The following is a 10,432-nucleotide window of genomic DNA, read 5'->3' on the forward strand; positions in this document are numbered from 1 at the left end:
AAACAGCCAAAACAAAATGGGCATAAGATTTGAGTAGATATTTTTCTGAAGAAGATATATGCACAGCAGATAAGCCCATGGAAAGATACTATCATTAGTCATATGTGAAATGCAAATTAAAACCACAATGACATATGTCTACTCTTTGATTCAAAAGTCTAAAATTAAAAAGACCAATGATATCAATGTTGGCAAGGATGTAGAGCAACTGGAACTCTTTACACACTGCTGGTGGTAATGTGTAAGGGAACATCTCCTTTGGAAACTAGTCTATCAGTTTCTTTAGAAGTAAAAGACAAACCTACTGTATGATCCAGCTACTCTATTCCTAGAAATCCAAACTCATGTGCAGACAAAGATTTACACACAAATATTCACAGAAGCCTTATTTGTCCTATACTGGAAACATCCCCACTGTCCATCAACAATTGAATGATAAACACTGTCTGGTATCTCCAGACAGTGGAATACCACTCAGTAATAAAAGGGAACAAATTATCAATATTCACAACCACATGGATGAATCTCAAAATAATCATACTGAGTGAAAGAAGGCAGAAGAACAACAAAAATAATTCACGTATAAAATTTATTCATATGAAATTCTAGAAAATACAAACTAATCTATGGTAAAATAAAGAGATGGGAGTGGTTGCCTAAGGATTGGAATGGAATCTGGGGAGGGGAAAGAAGAAGGAGGGATTACCAAGGGACATGAGGAACCTACCTGGATGACAGCTATGTTCCTTATCTTGAATGTGGCAGTGATACAAAAATTAACCTTATTCAATTGTATACTTCCATTATGCAGTTTATTATATGTCAATTATACTTCAATGTATATTTAAAAAAAAAAAAGAAAATAGGATTTGCACTATTTGTCTCATACGCTACCCACAGAATATGAAAAAATTTAAGGGTGTGTATAATTACACATTCCTGAAAGTATCAGTGAATCAAATTCATGTTTTGATCACTATATGATCAAAGAGATCTTAGGGTTTCTGTAGTTGATTTTTTTAGGCAAACTGACATGACCCAAATTATGTAAGAATACAGTGTGTCTAAACTAGCTCACATAAAAAAAGGCTTTGGTTTCCTGCCACCTGAAAAGCTAAGTAACAGTGACAATTTAATAAATAGTCAATAATGTTGAGTCCATGTAGTTTCAAACTTGACTTCTTGATGGTAAATCCACTGGTTGAAAAGTTCAAATAACTTTTTAATTGTTGTTGAATAGAGAACAAGAGGATAATTTAATCTGATCACAGATCTCTACCAGAATATTTTGGTACATTCTATAGCCCATAGTAATGTTTTTAAATGAGATGCACTTAATGTACTTAATATTTGCTTCTATGTCAAAATATACTGTTTGTCATAATGTGCTGTTTATGGCACAAAATTGTCTTCATAGGCTGTTTGGGGGTTTAAGATTAAAACACTTAATCTCATCTGCTGAGGAATGGCTTAAATAAATACACAAATTTATCATTTCTCCAAGAGCAAACAGCACCCTATAGAGTTTTGCAATGGTTGATACCCTAGATGGGCATTTTTTAGAAAAGAGAATGTGTCATTAACTTATTGGAAGTATAACTGCTATATCAAACAAATCACTTACGTATTATTAACTCAGAAAACTTAATTCTCCTCAATTGGTAAGCAAAAGAGTATTTGCATACAAATATACATAAGTAACTTTTAATTTTATTTACACTGAAGTTTTTTGACATTTGTGAGTTAGAGACAAGATTTTTTTTCAGTCTTCAGAGAGAAGCACTTTGAACCTTGTCTTTGATGAGGTGAATGTATGTAAACAAGCTGAATTATAGTTTAGAAAAAAAATTGCAGTAATATTCTTTCTAGCTTAAGATGACTAAGAATGAGGTAATGGTGGCTTTGCAACATGTTTTAGCTAGGACTGCACTCAAGAGAATTTGGTTTGCTTCCCAGCTCCAAAGTTGGGCCAAGAAAAGTAATTACAGTGATTAATAATAATATTTGATTTTCTAGTCCCTGAGCCCACTCCTCAGAGCTGGTATTATCTGGGGGCAGAGAAACAAATTGCAGGGAGGAAATGAGAAGTATATCCTACCATTCGAATTCTTAAGTATTATGCTATCTCAAAGCTGCCGTTGCAAACCTGCCTGTGAGCCCCCCATGAATTACTGCACAGAGGACTTGCAGCATCTTGTTTCCTGGTTACCCCAGAACTGAGGGCAGAGGAGAGGTGATGTTTTTATTCCTTAGGGACAGATTTTAATTAATACCACTTAAAGGGCACCTCTTCATGTTCATAGATGCTGTTGAGGAAGTCGTATATAGTGATGAAGAGGGTAGATTTAAATGAATAAGGACCTCTACTTTGAAAACAATGAAAGATAAAAGTAGCATATCTTTTGTCCTAAAAGGGTCTCATGTTCTTATCTCCAGCAGTTTTCCGATGGTCAGTGCAAGGGGAGCTGATACCCCAGATTTAATACAAACATTAATGGAGCGGTGGGGAGAGAAAGGGGAAAAAAAAAAAAAAAAAAAAAAAAACCTGCCCAGGGCAGGGCTGGGTTTCAAGATACAGTAGCCTTCAGCTGTACCACTACCAGGAGGAGTTGCTATGGGAACCATTGCAAAAGATTAAATATATCAAGAGTACATGATTGTGAGAAATGGGTGGGAAAGAGAATTATATTAATGTGAAATGATGGTCCTTGTGTTTGTGGGGTTTTCATATTTTTTTTCCTCCATCACATGCAAGAACTCCTTTTAATTCATTACAATACAATTCATTAATAAGTAAGTTTTTGTTGTATGCTAAATAGAGAAAATGAAATGTTCATTTATCACAGTAGAAATTAAATGGTTATGATTTTCAATAGTGCTTGTTTGTTTTCTGACCCCAGAATTTCTTTTGGGATAAAATCCACCATCTCCTCTTGGCTTGTAAAATAACCTTACCGGGTGTGTTGGCAAAAGGGTCTGCAGCAGGTCAACTTGGTTTTCCTTGCTTTTCCTTTCCTCCTGCCATACATCTTGCACACCATATTTGTATTGGCTCTAGGATCTGGAAAAAATGATTTGTTTTGTTTTTTAACCCTGCTGTCTTTTGTTGTAATTCTCCTTAGGAAAATTTTACTAAGGAGAGTCAAAGCTAGAAAGATGAGTCCCTTAAGAAAGTTCTTTAAAATAGTGTATATGCTGTGATTTCAATTAGATATTCATGAATCTTTCCACAGAAGCTTTATTTTTATTTTTATTGGTCAATTTTTTTCAATACATGAAATTACTGAATTTCACTTTGCAGAAGATGGGATGGGGGAAGGAGGCCCACAAAGGTGCAATAACTGACACATGGAGTCCTGGTCACCCAGAGACAGGACTGGGTCTCTGCACTGCCAGACCAATGTGGTTTTAACCTTATCCATGTTGCTCCTGTGTTCTGTTGGAAGATTTTATTTATATTAAGAAGTAAAATGAAAATCAGAGAAGTCCATTGTTTCTGGGTTTTAAGTCAACTGTTCAGATAAAGTAGGTTTCTGAAGACTTATGGGAAAGAATCTCCTTCCTTTGCAATTATTATTGGTCATGTTTCAAAGCAAGTCTCTGTGAGGAACATATTGCACTTTTTTGTTTGCTTTGCCTTTTCCCACAGCAGAGAACTGCACCCTTTATTATTGCTGTCACAGTTGGCTGAAGAAGCGCTGTATGTCCAATAAGATGAGGCTCTCCAAAGATTTATTCCATGCTACATGCTGTTCTAGTGAAACCATCTAAGACAAGAAATTCATTTTTAAGCCAGAGAGTATCTGCCACGTATAGATGTATTTCACTTGAAGTTTATAAAACTAAGTAGATTACATGATAATTGTTTTAAAAAGATGGCTTCATGTTATTTAAAGTCTACACATCTCTCACTTTAAAAATTGTTAGCCACTAAGTGAAGGAAGAAGGAACACTGTAGCCTGGAGGAGGAAATGGAATTGACTTCCAGGTCACGTCTCCAGAACAAACTTGACCCCTGCTGTACCCTCAAAGATCCTAGAGACTCCTTCCTTAGCTCAGCGCTATTCTTCAGTTGTTTTGGAAGTGTGATGAGGGAAGGGAAGGAGATACAAAACTTTGAGATAAAAGGCTTGAGGTGGTCCCCTGGGTTATAGATAAGAGGTAGTACATTGTGAGGATTTGAATGGAAAACATGAATAAATATTTCTTTGGATGGGAAAATAGTGATTATCAAGTTTTCTTTGGTTAATAAATAACAATAAATAACAGTGAGTAATACCAAATTTGACATGGAGTGAAAGGTTACTAGTTATCATTTGCTTCTCAGACAAAAAAAGTATGTTGACTCTTTTTAAAAGCAACTTGATAAAATAGATTTTTCATTTGCATGAGGACTATTTCGTATGTATAGACTGCACGGCTTACAGGTTAAGGAGCGCTCTAAATAAATGCCTCTACCTTACCTACAGTTTTGGGAAGTGGCAAGAAGCAGTTATGATGCATATCTAACTATTCCTTTATTTAACAGTTGAAGATCTCGAGGACTCTGTCCAGTACTATTCTTCAGGTCAAGTGTCACCAACTCTTCTCCCACTGCTTTCCATAAAGCACTTTCAGTCTTTTCAGCACTAGAAACATGTCCATACTTATTTCAAAGAGATGACAGTTTGGTAATTAAATTAATCCTACCACCACCCTTTGCTGTAGGGCTCTGGTAAGAACATATTAAAAGTATACACCTTGTTCCTTTTATAGATCTGTTCCAAAATGATCTAACTGTAGAAACATAAAGTCATATTTTAGTGCATTTAAGACTAGAGGTTTACATTCAACATGCTTCTGTTTCATTTGTGAGTATTTTCCTCCTGAAGTGCTGTCAATTGCTACTTCGTTTGATTCTTTTCAAATGCAGCTTGGCAGTAATGCTGACCACATCAATTTCATATTCTCTTTCGTCTGACTCAAGGATATCAGACACTGTTTCATCTTAATGAGGTCTAGTTCTACTCCTATTACCAGGCTATTTTCCTCTGATAAATCACAGTGTCCCATGGTGTCATTGCACCCATAATAGCAGCAGGTGAAGAGAAAATGATGCTCCTGAGCCCCCATACTTCTTTCCTAACTAAGCCATTGCTCTTCTGCAGAGCTGCCTGGTCTCAAGATCTTGTGCAGGTGTCTGACCCATAGGCTTCCCTCTGTTATGCCTGGGCTTACCCCTCACGGATCCTCTGATTCAAGGTCTCCTTGAGAGTCTATGACATGTGGCTCATAGAAAGGTTTTCTGCTTCCTGTGAAGGGTCATATGTGAAATATTTTTCTCTTTGGTTATGAAAGAGCATCAAGGAATGTTTCTTTCCCCAGAAAGAACAGATTTAAATAAATGAGAAATAATAAAAACAATTCTTATTTCCCTGGATAATGTGACCAAGAGAAAATTCTGATAAGAATATTGATTCTTTTATTTATTCACTCATTCATCCAATATTAATTGAACCCCAACTTTGGGAAAGATATTAAATCTAATTGATGTGTGGGAGGTACAGTTGACTGACCCTGAAGACTTGGTGGGATTTGGATCTCAGTGGGATGGGAGTGGGGTGATATCCCCACTGGAGAAACAGCATGCACTTTGGTACAGAGATGGGAAAGGGCAGCACTGGTATGGGCTAAAGATGTTTGGAAAGGCAGGCTGATATATGAAGACCCTGCAACTTATTCTGGTAAGTAAAAGATGAGACTTTGAATGTCAGAGGTATGCTTTATAAATCTAAAACTGAATCCTACCCAAACTATTCCAACTTTTCCTCAAGTGTCTAGACTGAAGAATATTATAGAGTTTAATAATTTGCAGGCAATATGCCATGAGGATCCAATATAGGGCAGTTGTAGAGAGAAGACAGTGAGGGACTTACAAATGAGATTGACATTTTAGAAATACAATTGAAAGGAGCTGACAGCTGATTGAAAATGGTGGTAAGGCCTGAAGAGAAAGGATACTGTCTTTGAGGTTTCAAATTTGCATAACTGGAAAGGTACTGGTGATAATGGAGTTATCAAAAAGAGGAAATGACCAATTGGGATGGGCATTGGTATAAAAAAATGATGAGAGATTTACACAAAGATCCCTGGTAGGCAGTTGAAAATGTACTCAGAGCAGAGAAAGATAATTTGGGGGAGGGACATTTTTGGTGAGGTGGTTGAATAGAAATATCTATTTGTGCCACTAGATTTGAGACTGAAGAGAAAAAAAACAAGAAAGAGTCACAAACCATTTAGGTAAGAAGAAAAAGAGGTAGAATTGGAGAAACAGGTGTTAAGAAATGTAAAGAAACAAGAGAGAGTGTTCAGGGTCTCAGAAACCATCGGAGACAGCATATTTATTAAGATTTAATAGTGTCAAATACTTCAGTGTGATGGTAGCCATATCTGGTCATCCTTTAGAAAGACCAGAGGATGCCAAGGCATTAACTCAGAGATGCTGATGTTTTAGACCTGGGTGATGCCCCAAAATTCCATTTTTAACAATCTCCCCAAGTGATAAGCATGACTGGGTTTGACATGTTTTAAAGGTTTGGTTTCAAGATAAGAATATCTAGAGAAGATTGTCTAAAATGCATGAATGTTGTCCTTGAATTCAGATAGCCTCAGGTTCAGCTGATTTTCTGGAATACATCTTTCTGCCCCTTCCTGGAGTTGCTTTAATTGTGTTCTCCTTTGGGGTTAAACTATTGGTCTTTGTTGAGGGGTATACAGACCTCAGTCTTTTTATTTTTTATTTTAATTTTTTTTGGGGGGGTGTCAGGGATTGAACTCAGGGGCACATGGACACTGAGTCACATCCCCAACCCTATTTTGTATTTTATTTAGGGACAGGGTCTCACTGGATTGCTTTAGCACCTCACTTTTTGCTGAGGCTGGCTTTGAACTTGCCACCCTCCTGCCTCAGGTTCCTGAGCTGCTGGGATTCCAGGTGTGTACCACTGCACCAGGCTGACCTCAGTCTTTTTAAAGTCATTATTATACAATGCAAGAAAGCCATTCAGAATATTATCAATTTATTCATGCAAAATTTTCACTCAGTCTTAACACCAGGACTAGGTTATATTTCTCATGAACAACTTTTTCCCACTAATAGTTTCAAAAAGAGAGTTTCCTTTTCTTGGTTGACTACAAGAAAATTCAGGTCCCAATATGCAGCCAAACACTAGTGAAATATAATTATGGCAATTATTTTTTTTTCTTTTCCCCCACTTTCTTAGCTAGTTTTTAAAGTATAGTATGGTCTTTTGTAAGTCACATCAAATTATTTTCAGGGTAAGAAGTGACATAAATGATAACTAAAATATGAATTGCATAAAACATTTAGTCTACAGAAAACATTTAGTCTTTCAAAATATTCTAGACAAAACCCTGAACTTTCTTCTCTTTTTTCCCAAGGGTAGAAGCTCTGAGTCACAGTATCATTTATTACTGGAATCTTTGGGAAAAAAACCAAAAACACAATGTTTGGGAAAATTTCTAGATTTGAAGAGGGCCAGATATGTCCCCAGTTCATATTGTCTTTTGGCATTGTCTTATGTGTCCAGTTTCCAGATAGTTATTTAAAGAAAGTTCTCAGGCATAAATATGAAACAGGAAAGAAAGGATTTGGCAACTTTGGAACTCAGGAATTCCAAACAAAAATGAGAATAGAACATTAAGTTCTTAAATCTTCTCATGCAGAATTTCAGATATCAAGAACTATAATACAATACAAATTTGGGGAAAATTTTTCTCTTTTCTCATATACCTGATGAAAAAGACACATACTGCATATAGCGAGACAGTTCTACTATATAGATTTAAACTAATTTTCTTCTCTCGGGCAAATTTGGTCAAAACTTTGCATACAAAATTTCTCCTGGAAAATATATGCATTAGTCCCAGAGTCAGAGACATCTGTAAATAGTTGAAAATCAAACAGTTCATGCCACTTACACTGCCAAAGTGACACCCCATTTAAATTTTTCATAAATGTTTTCCAGATTTGCAAATCCTCTTTGATGTTTTAAATTTAATGAAGAAGTGCTGAAATGGTTGTGCAGTGGAAGTGAGGCTTTTCAACAAATAGCTAAAGTGGTTGTCTTGCTCACATCACCTGAGGACACAATTTTAGGTGGTCAAACAGAATATACCTGACTAGGAGTCATTGACTTTTTCACTTAAAAGACTGTATATCACTGCAATTTCTTTTTGAGAGGGCCTGATCCCATCACCACCAAATCAAGCTCAACACCAATGTGTTTGACAATCTCAGCTCTCTTTCCAGAACTAATGTGAGTCTCAGTTTTCTTAACAGGTGTTCAGAAGTCTCCAAGGACTTTTAAAAGTGCTAGAAACAAGCCATTGCTTGTGAAGAAGGGGAAAAAAGAAGTCCTGGTATAATAAGTAGGGCTCACCTGAGTGGTGCCTTTAAGACTGAAAATAAGAAGTGCAATAACAGAATAACAAGCCTTTCTGTTAGTGTAAAGAAGGGTTCCAAAAGCTATGTGTATATTTGAACAATTTCCCCAACTTTTCCCAGTGTGACCCTTGCCATAAAGAACCCATACTCAGCAGTGTGCATCCTCCCTGACTCCTGGGAACATGGACCTTGCTGGGCAGACTGATGCTCCTCAGCTGCAAGTAGGTCAACACCCTGTTCTCTAAGAGGCCTAACAGGTGATGCAATTGTACCATCTAATAAAAGAAAACAGAGACTGAGTTTCCCATAAGATTCCAGTCACTTGAATGTTAGCCAAACTCCCCTGGAGAACTGTGCCTGTCCTCAGAACAAGAAGCATTGGCAATACCTGGAGTTTGTTAGCTATGCAAATTTACTGGCCTCACCCCAGCCCTACTGAATGGCATCTCAGGAACTTGAGGTTTGCCCAGTGCCCTGTGCATAACAGATGATTCTAATGGTCATTAAGCATGGCTAGAGGCCAACTGCTGTTCCCTGGGCTCTTTAGGCTTTTGATGTTAGCTGACAGGTATTTTGCTCTCACTGTCCCCACCCCCAGACTGTCCATGGGGATGCCATCTAGCTATTTTCTTCTAACTGGTGTATTTTCTCCAAACTCAATCCAATACCTCCTCTATTGCTTCTTCCAACATGGGGGCCTTTTTATACTTCTCTTCTTCCTAGACTAGTTCCACTGATTTTTGTTAGAAGCAGAGAGTAAAAAAAAAAAAAAAAAAAAAAAAAACCCAAAAAAGGTCCATGCATGTATGAGTTTGTCTGGATGAACCCAACTACTGTATATAAAACTCCAATAAAAAATACAGTAAAAAAAAAAAAAAACTAAGGAAAAAGTTCTTTTCTTGTCATTTCTCAATGATCAATATCATGTACTTCACTGAGTTTTTCTCACTCATTTTTCTCTTATTCACAAAACTTGAACAACTCACTTCCTGAGAGATGGTGGAGAATTTATTACCCAGTTTGAAAATGGCATGAAAAAAAGTAATCATCAACATTCAATGTGGTTGTGCTAGTAACCATTTCAACAGGGACCAAGGTCATTCTTCCTCCTGTAGTCTAGGGTTGTCCCCAGGTGATAGCTGAGGTGAGGGAGAACTGGCTGAATACAAGTCTCTGTTTTCTATTCTGGGCTCCCAAGTGACCGGTGTGTTCGTTACCTCTGCTCCTTGTAGTGTACCTCATTGTTCTGTTTCTGCCAAAATTCCTGGAGGAGTTAGAGTGTGTACATGTGTGCCTTCATGTATAAAAGCAGAATAACAAAATGAAAAAAGGAATAGAAAAACCTAACAATATCCTCAAAAAGACTTCCTGAAGTACATGCTGACGCTAGCAGTTGAGTCTTCAAAAACAAATTCTGTGGATAGGTTGGGATGCAGCTCAACTTTTGGAAGTAAAGATTGTTTGCTGGTCCTTTCATTAGAACCTCAAGTTTGTCATGGCTATATAGAATACTTCCAAACATTTTTTTGAGGATCTTAAGGAATTTACCTTCCAAAAGAAAATTTGGAGTATGGTCAAAGGGCTTACTGCATTCCCTGCTTTGAATATACAAATGAAAGAATTTATTTCCCAAGAGCTGGCTTTAATTATTAGTCATATGGAAGATTTGGGATGCTAACTTGGGAATCAGGATGTTACGTCTTCTTCCTATCAGACTGTTTTGAGCCTTAACAGACTGATCCAATTAATTGCTCTTTCCCACTTATTGCTGCCTTTTGTGAGCTATTAGTCTATCTCTTTTGAACTCCACTTCCTGCTCACCACTCAACCTTCACAATCCCACACAGATATTCTTCCCCTCCTTCCCCTTTATCTTGAACTCTTTTGGTTTAAATATCTTTCCAAACCCTAAAGAAGCACTTGAATTACATAAGGATGTCACCTGTGTGCTGCATTCCACAGGAAAAAAAGCGTTGTTCATTGCAA

This window comes from Sciurus carolinensis, chromosome 12, assembly GCF_902686445.1.
Source record: "Sciurus carolinensis chromosome 12, mSciCar1.2, whole genome shotgun sequence".
NCBI classification, from domain to species: Eukaryota; Metazoa; Chordata; class Mammalia; order Rodentia; family Sciuridae; genus Sciurus; species Sciurus carolinensis.